This window comes from Phoca vitulina, unplaced genomic scaffold (genome assembly GCF_004348235.1).
Source record: "Phoca vitulina isolate PV1807 unplaced genomic scaffold, GSC_HSeal_1.0 scaffold2, whole genome shotgun sequence".
Taxonomy (NCBI): Eukaryota; Metazoa; Chordata; class Mammalia; order Carnivora; family Phocidae; genus Phoca; species Phoca vitulina.
In genome coordinates, this window is record NW_022589705.1 from 69,515,147 (window position 1) to 69,527,374 (window position 12,228).

The 12,228-nt window shown below is 46.0% G+C and overlaps 1 protein-coding gene across 7 annotated transcripts in view; it reads left to right on the top strand.

The window, feature by feature from the left end:
- The first annotated feature begins 1,867 nt into the window (after window positions 1–1,867).
- Window positions 1,868–12,228, top strand: part of SCMH1 (Scm polycomb group protein homolog 1) — a 178,387-nt gene continuing 168,026 nt past the window's right edge. For 4 of the 7 annotated variants that reach the window (XM_032431631.1, XM_032431632.1, XM_032431616.1 and 1 more), the window contains exon 1: window positions 3,441–3,502. The gene's annotated coding sequence lies outside the window, so the exon portion shown is untranslated. Of the gene's footprint in view, window positions 2,118–3,423; window positions 3,503–12,228 lie in introns of those variants that run through there. The other 3 variants (XM_032431592.1, XM_032431641.1, XM_032431609.1) reach the window with 2 other exon arrangements.

Here is a 12,228-nt window from a genome sequence, read left to right on the forward strand (position 1 = left end):
AAAAAGCACCACCATGGCTTTAAGACTGGGTGACTGGGAGGATGGCAATGCCATTGTCTGAAATGGGGAACACAGCTAGAAAGAGAAGGTTTAGGAGGGAGAGTCATGATTTTGGTTTGTAAGCCATGAAGTTTAAGGACTCTGTATGGAATTGTCTAATGGAACTGGAGCTAGGAACAAAAACGGTTGGGAACGGGCTGGTGACCTAGACTACATGCTTCGAGTTAATCCTTCCAACAACTTGATGAGATAGGTATGTGATTATCCTCCCTCTATTCTAGAAAGGAAGAAACTGAAACCAGAGAAGTTAAGGCTAACCCCACAGCTCACAATCAACCACCCCACTCAACTGCCACTGCAGCTGGCTTTCTCAGGGCTTCACCCTAGGACAGTCCCTCAGACCCTGCTCAGACTATCTGATGCTCTGGGGAGCTTGGACTATTTACCTTCTTGGCTTTAGCAAGTTGGAAGCAGATGTGAAGGGGGTGGGCATAATGACAGCATGATAAGTGGCAGCTAACAACCAGAAACTTGAAGAAACCATCATGAGAACCCCAAATCATAGCATTCTGGGGACATTTGTTAAGGTGGAATATAGTCCTTCACTCTTCAACAGCCCAAGAGGATTTCTTCATAATAAAATCCGATATTGCTACCAGTTTGTATTCATAACGAATCAAGAAAATAATAAATCTATTTCTAGAAGTTCCAGATAGCTAGGAAGTTCCTAATACCTTTTTTTTTTTTTTTTTTTTTTTTAAGATTTTATTTATTTGACAGAGAGGGCACAAGCAGAGGGAGAGAGAGGGCGAAGCAGGCTCCCCGCTGAGCAAGGAGCCCGATTTGGGACTCAATCCCAGGACCCCGGGATCATGACCCAGGCCAAAGGCAGCCGCTTAACCGACTGAGCCACTCAGGCATCCTGCTAATGCATCTTTAAAAGATTTTCACCTGGTATGGATAATTTCTTATTTTAATGTTATAGGAACAGACTCTCAGCACTCTGGGGGAACTTCTCTTCAAAAGCAGCTTTCCAGATGGCAGAGATTTTGATTCAGTTGTTTCCCCCTCACTGCCTAAAGAGCCCTAGAGGTATGTGGAGGATAGCCTGGGCTGTGTAGCTTTAGGGGACCCTCTGCCAAGATTCCCAGTCCTACTCAGGTAACTTCTTGTCATTGGTAACTTCTTCCCTTCCTCTCATCTGCCTCCCTGACTTGCTTCTCAGAAAACAGGCAATAAGAGGTAACAGTGTGCTGGGGTCAGAAGGAGAAATAGCATCCACAGCAAACATGAGCACAATCCTCAGTACACAGGGCCCAGTGGAAATAAAGGAATAAAACACTTGCCCTGGTGCTGACCTGTCAGGTGGTGAGGCCATACCAAATTAGGAATAAAAAGACCAACATCTGTGTCCTAGCTCTGTTGCTTACCTGCTCTGCACTTTCCTGTTTCTATCCCTCTGCCTGGAATGCCGGTGCCTTATGAACATATCCCTCAAGTCCTGGCTTGGGTCTTGAGAGCTCTTTCTGAAACACAAATCTGATTAAGTTACTCCCCCATTTAACACTCAGTAGCTTCTCAGTGCCCAAGCAGGGGCATTCATAAACGCTTTGGTCTCAAGATCCCTTTCCACTCTGAAAAATTACTGAGGATCTTGAAGGGCTTTTTTAAATGCAGTTTGTTCCTTCTGTCAATATTTACCACATTAGAAATTAAAACTGAGAAAGTTCTAAATTTTTATTCATTTAAAAATTACAATAATAAACTCATTACAGTTAACATAAGCACATTTTCAATGAAAAATATATTTTCTACAACAAAATGTTAAAGAGTAGCGTCTTACATTTGTGCAAATCTCTTTAACGCCTGGCTTAAAAGAAGACAGCTGGATCCTAAAATCTGTTTCTGCATTTAAGCTGTTGCAATATCATATGTCCTATATTCTATGGAATACGTCACTGTACACTCATGAGAGAATGGGTGGAAAAAAGCAAACCGCATTTAGCATTATTCTGAAAATAATTCAGAGCTCACTGACCCCTGAAAGGATCCGAGGGACATCCACGGGTCCCAGGACCACTTGATGAAAACCACTGGCCTACAAGGTGAATTCTAAGGTAGACATACAAGGACATTCAATGTCATTCTAGACCCTATAATACCTCCTCCCAGGTTCTGGCTTCCTTTCCCTGTCTAGCTTCAGCTGCATCATCACCATATCCATATGTCTCCCATGCTCCCGCCACACCACTCACACCAGCCAGCCATACGGTATCATGCCTTTACGCCTTTGCATCCATCCTTCCCTCTGCCTGAAATTAGCTTCCCCCTTGCAGGCTCTTTCAGGAGTCAATTTGAACGTGTTGGACTCTCGGGTGCCTCCTCTGACCCGCCCTAACGGAGCTGACCACTCCCTGCAGGCAGAGTACAGGCTCTGAAGTCAAACAGGCTGGAGATCAATCTTCTCCACTCAGTCATTTCCTGGCTGGGTGACCTTGGACAAGTGGTTTCACCCCTCTGCTAGGGATTACCCGCGGTGGACGTGGCGGTTAATCCAGAGGAGTGTATGGGAGTGCTAGCGGGCACTGAAAGAATGACCTTTTGTACAGTGCCTGGCACAGAGGGCTCACTGCGTACTTGATGAATCGGGGAGCCATGAAGGACCGCGGGAGCTTGTACTTAACTGAGCATTTACTTACCAGGTCCCTGCACGGGCCCATGGGCTTTACAAGCATTAACTTAACCTCACAGCAGCCCCCTGGATCAAGTACTATCACGTGAGAGATGAGGGCCCTCCAGGAGAGGAGCGAAGTCACTTGCTCAAGGTCATCCATCACACAGCTGGTCAGCAAAGGGGCGGGGACTCGAGCCCCAGAGCGCCCGCTCTGCGTCAGCCGGGCTGTGGGGCCGAGACCTGACCGCTCCTGGCTCCGCCGTCTCGCCCACGGGCCCCCGCGCCGCCTCGGAGTGGGTGACCGGCGGCGGGACTCGAACCCGAGCCCCGAGCCCTCTCCAGGCCCGAGCCCTCTCCAGGCCTCAGTTTACCCGTCCGGGAGACGCGGCGCGGAGAACCGGGCCGGGCGCGGATCCGGACTCCGGGTGGGAGGCGACGGGGCTAACGGGGCCGGGCCGCTCGGTGGCGCCCTCCCCATGCAGCCCCGCCCCGCCCCCCGCGCGCGGGCCCAACGGCCAAGGCGCGCGCCACCCTGCGGCGGGAGGGGGAGGGGGAGGTGGGGGAGGTAGGGGAGGTGGGGGGAGGATGAGGGAGGGGAAGAGGGGGGAGGGGGAGGAGAAGGGGGCGGGGCCGAGGAGCTGCCGCCGCCGCCGCCGCCGCCACCGCCGCGGTCGAGCCCACCGCCGCCAGCCCGCCGGACAGCCCGCCCGCCGCCCTCCGGAGCCGCCCCCGCCCGCCCCCTTCGCGCGTCCGCTCCGGCTCCCTGCGCAGCGGAAACATGGCGGCGGGAAGGGAGTGAGCCGCCCCGCGCCGCCTCTGCGCCCGCAGGTAAGCGCCTCGGCCGCCGCCTCCGCTCCCCGGGCAAGCCCGCGCCCTGAGGGTTCTGGGCCGGCGGGGACCGCCCCGGGCGAGGAGGCGGCGGCGGGACCTGCCCGGCCGCCGCCCCCGCCCCTCGGGGCCCGCCGGCGGGCCGTCTGCCGGCTGTCGGGCCGGGGGCCTGTCTGCGGTCCGAGCGCGGCCGCGGCCCTTCGCGGCCGTGTCAGCCCGGCCCCCAGCCCCGGCGGCCTGCTGTGCCTCCGCGGCCGGGCGGGCGGGGCCCAGTGACCCGCCCGCGGCCCTGACGCGGTAGGGGCGCCCCGGGGGCCCGGCGGCGCAAACTCGAGGGCGGGGGCGCGTCTGGAGGGTCGGCGTCGCGGCGGGTCCGAGCGGCCGCCGCTCTGTCCGGGCAGGCGGGGCTGGGGGCGGCCGGGACGGTGGGCTTGGCGCCGAGGGCCGGGAGTCGGAGCGGCTATCAGTCTGCGGCGGGTCTGTCGCTCCGCTCGGACGCGAGAACTGAGGGATGCCAGGGGGTCCGGGCGGCTCGGACCGAGGTCGGCGGGCGTGCGGAGGGCCCGGAGCTGTCAGCCGCGGTCCTCGGGCTGGCTCCGGCGGCGAGAGCTGCGCGGGGACCACTCACGTGGGCCGCCGGAAACGGGCGGGGAGAGCAGGTTTCAAACCTCGGGGCCGCGGGGCACCGCGGAGGGCAAGCGGCCAGGCGGGCTGGACCCGGGGTACAGCTGAGCGCCAGCCGGAGAGGAATGAAAGGGTTTTCCGGGAGACGGGCGAACCCCAGAACATCTCCAGACTGGAAGGGAATTTAAAGTCATCTAGGGCTCCTTTCTCCCATCGCATACCAAAGTCCCTTTGAAAATCCCCAAATCCACCCTAATCATTTGAACTAACCTGTTTGAACACCTCCTCCAGTCATGGGAAACCCATTTCTCCCCAAGGAAACCCGTTCTGTTTCTGACGGCTTTGGTTTTTAGAAATATCTTTTGGTTCAAAGAAACCGCTGCCTCCCATTCTTTCTAGTTCCTTTCCCTTGTGGACAGCTGTTGAGGTATCTGAAGATAGTAATCATGTCCCCAGAGTCTTGTCTTCTCTTCACTAATTCCAGTTCCTTCAGTTGTTTCTTACATGCCGAGGTTCTCCGATCCCTTCTCTGAATGAGCTTGACCGTATCCTATTTAAAGGAGAGCTACTTAATGTGTGTGAGGAGACAAAACCTATTAAGTTTCTCCAAGAAGTTCCTTGGTCCCAAAGATTGACCTGCTTAAATAAAAAGTATCCCCTTCCTAATTTCTGTGCTGTATTTTGAACTTTTTTTTTTTTTTTTAAAGTCCAATATGTTAAAACGAACTGAAAGAGATCCTGTTTTGTGAAGATGTTTGGGTTTCCCCTCGTTTTTAAATAAATGTCTATAAACACTTTATCAGATGAGCTGATGTATATCAAAGTATAGCAATGCACCATGAGAATAGGAGAGATTATTTTTACTCTGAAAAAGGATTGAGACTCGGTTTGGGGCCAGACTGCAATTTAATATTTAGTTGGAGAGGGACATGCTTATTACATTGAACTCTTTGCTGTGTTTCTAACTGCCAGCAGAAGGCCCAAAATTACTATGAAAAAGAACAGTTTCTGTTGCTCACTTACTAGCATTTTTTTTTTTTTTTTTTTTTTTGCTTTTTCATCATTTAGCCTTGGTATGTGAGGGTTAAGTTTTTAAAAAGTGTCTTTTACCAACATCCTAAACTACCCTAAGCAACCCTGCAGGTTAGTAATTTTTAAGCCCAGCAGAGATGTGATGGCCTTGTAGATAAAATGCCAAACTCTTGTATCTGGGACCCTGTTCAAATTCTAAGCAAAGTTTCACTGTCTTTGTAACATAGGCAAGCACATACCAGCAGTCAGAATTGGTTCTTTATCTTTGTTCTTGTGTCTTTATTTTTTAAATTGGTCAGTGGTTTTGAAGTTTGCAGCACACATGTCAAGTTTTGATTTCTGGTTTGTTTGTGCAAATGCTATTTCCCTTTTACGTAAGTTGGGTAAAAATTTGTATAGAACCATTCTGTACAGAACTCTACAGGCTCAGGAAAGGCTCTGGTTCCTTCCCTTCAAAGAACTTGAAGTTAATGGTTGGAAATACTGAAAACTCTGTGAGAAAGAACTGGTGTGAATATACCACTACAAATTTAAACTCAACATGTCCTAAACTTTATTCTAAGCCTATCCATCTACTTTGTGTCAGGAACTATGCTTATGTACTGTGTTTAGCTGGGTATACAAAGATGAATAAGATATATTTTCAATCCTTGTGGAGCTGGTAAATTAAATGCCCAGGGGCACCTGGGTGGCTCAGTCGTTAAGCGTCTGCCTTCGGCTCAGGTCATGATCCCAGGGTGCTGGGATCGAGTCCCACATCGGGCTCCCTCCTCGAGGGGAAGCCAGCTTCTCCCTCTCCCACTCCTGCTGCTTGTTCCTGCTCTCGCTATCTCTGTCTCTGTCAGATAAATAAATAAAATCTTTTTAAAAAAAAAATTAAATGCCCAAATAGGTCATCTCAGAATAAAAGGTGAGAGGGTTGCATTTGATGCTGTGGTTGCCCCAAGGTCGGGGCGTTTAGACTAGCGTGGGACTGGAGGGAAGGCTTTGGGAAGAGGTGACAACTGACTCAAATAATAAATGGTAAGAAGACAGTCATGCAGAGAAGAGTAAAAAGTGTGCTTCCAACAGAGAAAACAGCTCAAGGAAAGGCATCAATGTGAGAGAAGGAATGGCTTGCATAAAAAACCACAAGTGGGGGACACCTGGGTGGCTCAGTTGGTTAAGTGTCTGCCTTCAGCTCAGGTCATGATTCCAGGGTCCTGGGATCGAGTCCCGCATCAGGCTCCCTGCTCAGCCAGGAGCCTGCTTCTCCCTCTGCCTGCTGCTGTCTCTCTTTCTCCCTGACAATAAATAAAGTCTTAAAAAAAAAAAGAAAACCACAAGCGGTTTGAAACTGCTAAGAATATAACAGTAAAGACCTGGGGGGGGCACCTGGGTGGCTCAGTCGGTTAAGCATCTACTTTCGGCTCAGGTCATGATCCCAGGGTCTTAGAATCAAGTCCCACATTGGGCTCTCTGCTCAGTGGGGAGTCTGCTTCTCCTTCTCCCTCTGTCTTCTCCCTCCCTCTCTCTCTCTGTCAAATAAATAAATAAAATCTTTTTTAAAAAAGACATAAATGGTAAGCTGTAAGGCTGCAAATATAGGCAGAGACCATATCATAGTAGACCTTGTCCTTGTATGCATAGGTATCTTGAAATTAATTCAGTGGGTGATTTTTTTAATCACTGAAAAGTTTTTATCAGACATGCGTAGAATACATTTTTAAAATGTGGTCATAGGGATGAGAAGAAAGGGATGAAGTTTCGAGAATCTGTGAGGGTTTATGATTGATTGGATGTGTAGATGAGAGGGCCAGGAGTCCAGCATGATGCTCAGAGTTTTGGTTTGGGTGACTAGGGGGATGGTGGTGACATTAACTGAGACAGGAAACACTGGATGACGAATTCAGTTTTGGACTTGAAGATTTTTCAGTAGCTTGAGTTAAATCAGTGAACAAACGTAGTGGAAGTAAGCTAGAAAAAAGGGAGGTTGTGGTCAGAAAGTGGAATATTAGAGTTAACTTGTGTGGTATGGAGCTCTTCTAGGTGACAGCTAGGTCTCTCTGTGTGGGTAGCTGAGGTACAGCAGAGGTGAAGGTCCGTGAAGCTGAGTATGACAGGAACTGCAAGGTTGTTGTATTGAATGGGTCATCTGTGTGGATAGGGAAGTGATTTAGGATGCTAGGGTGTGGGGAAGAGGATGATTGTGACCCAGGTGCGGTGAATGGAGGGGATTAATTGAGACGGTGGCAGATGACAGATGAAGAGGAGGGGTAGAGAGTGATACAGCCAGATGGTGGACACCTCAAAGGAGGAGGAATTTTTAAACGGAAGAGTGGAAAAGTAGTGGTTTTTTACTTTTCCTTCTTGGGAGCAGGGTTCTGATCTCTTCGTCTTTATTCAGGACTCATATTAATCACTTTTGGCTCTGAAGAGTCTGTTCTTAGTCTTGAAAAGTAGGAGGGCAAGTACCCTATATCACTTCCTTTCTGCTGATGCTTAATGACAAAAAAGTCAATGGAGGTTTCCCCATTGATGATTAGTAGGTGGATAGGAAACAATCAGATAAAGCAGTGAGGTTATACTCACGGTTTCTGGGAAGAGCCTACATTTTGAGTTAGAAAGAGCAAGATTCAAATCTAGCCTCTGTCACCTACTAACCTTAGGACTATAAGCAAATTGTCTAACCTGTGTGACTTTCAGTGTCCTTACCTATAAAAAATAAATTCCTATTTCATACGGTGTCACAAAGATTACATGAAATTATGTGTATAAAATCACTAGAAAAGCAATTCAAAGGAAATGTTAGTTCTCTTTCAGCTACCTTTAAGGGACTTAAGCTCTGCTGGCTGAACTTTTCTCACGCTTACTTAAATTATAAGGCAATAAGTACTCAAAGAGAGGAAAAGCAAAGGGATGCAGAGTTCAGAGGAGGGAGCCATCATTTCTCAATATTTGGAAGCAAGGTTAGGTTTCACACTTAAAATAAATTTCATTTGGGCATTGGATAACAAATTTCAGTACATTAAATAATTTAGGTGGAGATACAAAGGGAGAAAAGTATAGGGTATGTTTGTTAAAAATGGATAGTTGCTACAGGTCTGAGTATTGTGTAAGTCAACAGTGAGCGATATGGCCAGAGAGATGGGCTGGGGCCATAGTATTAAAGACCTGGAACTATGTAGTTTGGACTTGATGCTAGATAGACTAGGGAACCATAGATTGTATATCCTCTCTCCCTACATCAGTTTCCTATCTAAAATTTATAGTTTCAGAACTTGGGATTTTTGTTTGAAGTAAATCAAGTAAGAAATTCCACATTTGAAAACAAGGCCAGTTTTAGGTTAAAAAAAATAACTTAAGATTTGTTTTATAGTTGTAATTTAATCTCTGAGATAACCTTGCTTGGTAGGTAGGCTTAGTGGAGTTAAGAAACATATAAGATCTTACTGGTAGAAAGTGACTAAAGATGCTTTGATTTCAAAATTTGTCTTTTTTTATACTAAATGTCACTGTTAATTGTACAACCCTGGGCTGGTCACTTTGCCTCTCTGATCCTCAGTTCCCTCATTTTTGTTAGGTGTAAGGTTTAACTAAGATAGGAAGTGTAAAGCACTTTACATAATGTCAGTTACATAATAGGCACTCAGATGTTGCCCTTCCCCTCAAACCATTGCCAAGGCCTTAGTGCTAACTCCCTAGCCACCAGGGCACTGCTAGAACTAATTATTTTGATAACCTTATGGCCATATAAAGCCATCAAGTCTTATCATTTTTTATCTTTGTCCTATCCCCCCTACTCACCTGTCTTCTATACTGCTTTTCCCGTGCTGACTTGGCTTCTTCCTCCTCTCTCCCAACCCTGCTTGTTTGTACCCTCTCATACCTTTCCATTTCCTCTCTGAACCCCGTATTTCCTACCCTATTAACCATCTTACTAGATTTTTTGTGTGTGTTTTGGCCTTAAATGGAAGTCAGGGTCTCACCTGGGGAGTCATGGAGAGCACTATCACTTGCTCTGTAGTTCTTTTAAATGGGGGCAGCACATTCTCCCACACTGTGTGCCAAATGAGAGAGATGAGGATGACCGTAGTTTTCTGTGCACCACGATTTCCAGACCATTACTTGTCCATCTTAAGATCGCTGTGTTCTGTAGTGCAGGGGCTATACCACTCTTGTCTTCTTGTATATAGATCTTCTCCATCACTTAGGACCTAGCATGTGCAGTCTTCCTTTCTACCTCAGTTTCCATCCTCACCCTTAGTCACTTCAGTATTCACACAGATGATTGTTTCTCCAGCACAATAGCATCTTCAACTCAAGTGATCGTCAGAGTCACACCATGGGCCTTATCACCCAGAGATGGCCCGCCTCTGAAATTATAAATGAGGACATGCAGCATTGTTCAGAATGTCTTCTACCTCACCTTTGACTATCTCCATCAGTTGTTTGATCTCAAGTGAGGCCTATCTTCACTTCCTTCCCTATCCAGCTTAATTTCCTTAGTCAAAAATTTATTTCATTCACTCTCTTGCCATTAATCCTCTATCCCCTTGTTCCACTGTTCTTCTGTCCTTGTCTGGGCAAAATCTCAAACCTTGCTGAATCAAACCTGTTTCTTCTTGGCGGTAGTAGCTCTGAGCCCTGCTGGAGAAAAATCACATGCTTATACATTACTGCGATGGGGCCTTCAATACCAAGTCATTTCTTTGCCCTAGTCTCTATGAGGTCCTATGTCACACCTGTTTCTTAAAACTATACCTATATTTTCTTGTTTATTCTTCTTTCCCAGGGCTACATCTCTGACCCCCATCTTTTCATTGCCTTCAACCTCTTTCTCTCTTCCGACTCCTTTTCTTTTTTTTTAATTTAAATCTGCTTAGAAGTCTCCTATCTTCAAGTAAATCTTGTAAATAAAATCTTAAGTCCATGTTTCCTTCCAGGTACCATCGAGTCTCCTACTCTTTACTCAAACTTCTTGAGTTATATACATTTAATATATAAACTTTCTCATTCTTAACTCTCCACTGCATTCTGGTTTTAGTCTCCATCACTTAATAAGTTTCAGTTTCCTTATCTGAAGATGAGAATAATAATAGTACCTATTAAGTACTATAGTACCTTAAGATTTTTTGTGATTTTGTGTGTGTATGTGATTTTTTTAAGTGAGGGAACCTGTATGAAAGAGCTCTGCACAGTGTCCAGCACATTGTAGCAATGCTGTGTATGTTACATTCATATATGTTACTTTTGTTATTGCTTTTTATTTAATCTTCAAAACACTCATGAGGAAATAAGTCTCCTTATTTTGAAAAGAAAGAAAACTGAGATTTAAAGTTTTAGAAACTTGCCCAAATCATACAGTCTCCGAACTGCTTTGATCAGGATCATCAACCTTCTCCTTGTTGGTAACGCCAGGGAGAGGCAGGCAATTTTCAGGCCTTTGCAGCAGCATTTCAGATTCATAATTCCCTCTTCCTCAAAGCATTCTTTTTCCTTTGGCTTTGGTGCACTTCAGCATGTTGGGTCCTCCCTGGCCACTTCATCCCAAGTGTTTTTTGGATGAGAGCTTCCCTTCTCTTGCCTGTCTTTGGTCCTAAGCCACCTTCCGTACATGCCCTTAGCAATCTCATCTACTCACTTGGCTTACAGTAACATCTATGTGCTCATGACTCAGATTTCTATCTATAGTCAAGATAATCTCTTCTGAGTGTTAGAACTGTGTATTTAGCTACCTGTAGTCAGCTTTACAAGTAGCTAGGTATCATACCTACTTTAAAATCAATATGTCCCATCACTACAGGTCCCAATATACTATGTGAACACCTTCTGAAATTGAAATGGACCTAATAAAAAGATATTCCTTAAGAGATATTTCTTAAAACAAAGTCAGTATGTCCCAAACTGAACACAACATCCTTGCAACTTTTCTTGCCCCGCCTCCTTTGTTTAAGAAAATTTCTCTTCCTCAAGGGTGATTCTGGTTTAGAGAAATTTATGTTTATTCGGTAAATAATTATTGTTGATCACTCAGAGATATTTAAGGCATAGTCCGTTCTGTCAGGGAGCTCACTGTTTATGAGGGGAAGGTAAGACACATACTTAACTAACTCTAATATGTAACTCTATAAACACTCCAGAAATTCAGTGGAGTGGAAGAGAGGTCACTGACTTCTGCGGTGGTCTTGTAAAGTCTCCAGGTTCATTGCTTAAGGAAAGCTCAACATATATAATCCGAGAATAGAGCCTGAGATGGAAAGGATGAGAATTTGGGAACAGAGTTGCTTTTGGAAAGATAAAAGTGAAAAATTTGTCCTTTCTCTTAAATCCTTGGCATATTACAAACTCCATTTAAAAAAATTCTCATAGGATAGATTAGTTCTAATTGTGCCTTGACAGAAAGTGTCATAGGTTCAGTTATCAGCAGTTTATTGGAGCATTCTGTTGAACATGCACTCCGTGTTAGACACTTGAAAGAGAGATTAATAAGAAATATTCAAGGGCACCTGGGTGGCTCATTTGGTTGAGCATCTGACTCTTGATTTTGGCTCAGGTCATGATCTCAGGGTCATGAAATCAAGTCCTGTGTTGGGCTCTGCACTCAGAGGGAAGTCTGCTTGTCTCTCTTCCTCTGCTTCTCCCCCCCTCAAATAAATAAACAAAATCTTTTAAAAAATTAAAGAAAATATTTGGTGCTGTGCAGGCATTTGTAGTCTACTAGAAGAGACAAAAATGATAATTATATTACAGTATAGTAAGTGCTAAAGCAGTGGTAGGTGCGGCATGGTAGGATTTCTATATATCTGTTATGGGCTGAATTATGTCTCTTGTTCCCCTCCCCCTCAAAATTTGTATGTTGAAGTCCTAACCCCCAATATTTCGGAATGTGACTGTATTTGGAGATAGGGCCTTTAAAGTAGTAATTAAGATAAAATGAGGTCATACGGATGGGCCCTCATCCATTATGACTTGTGTCATAGTAGAAGAAGAAGAGGTTAGGACACAGATACACAGGAAAGACCATGTGAAGAGAGAGGGAGAAAACAGCTATCTATATAAGCCTAGGTGAGAGGCCTCAGAAGAAATCA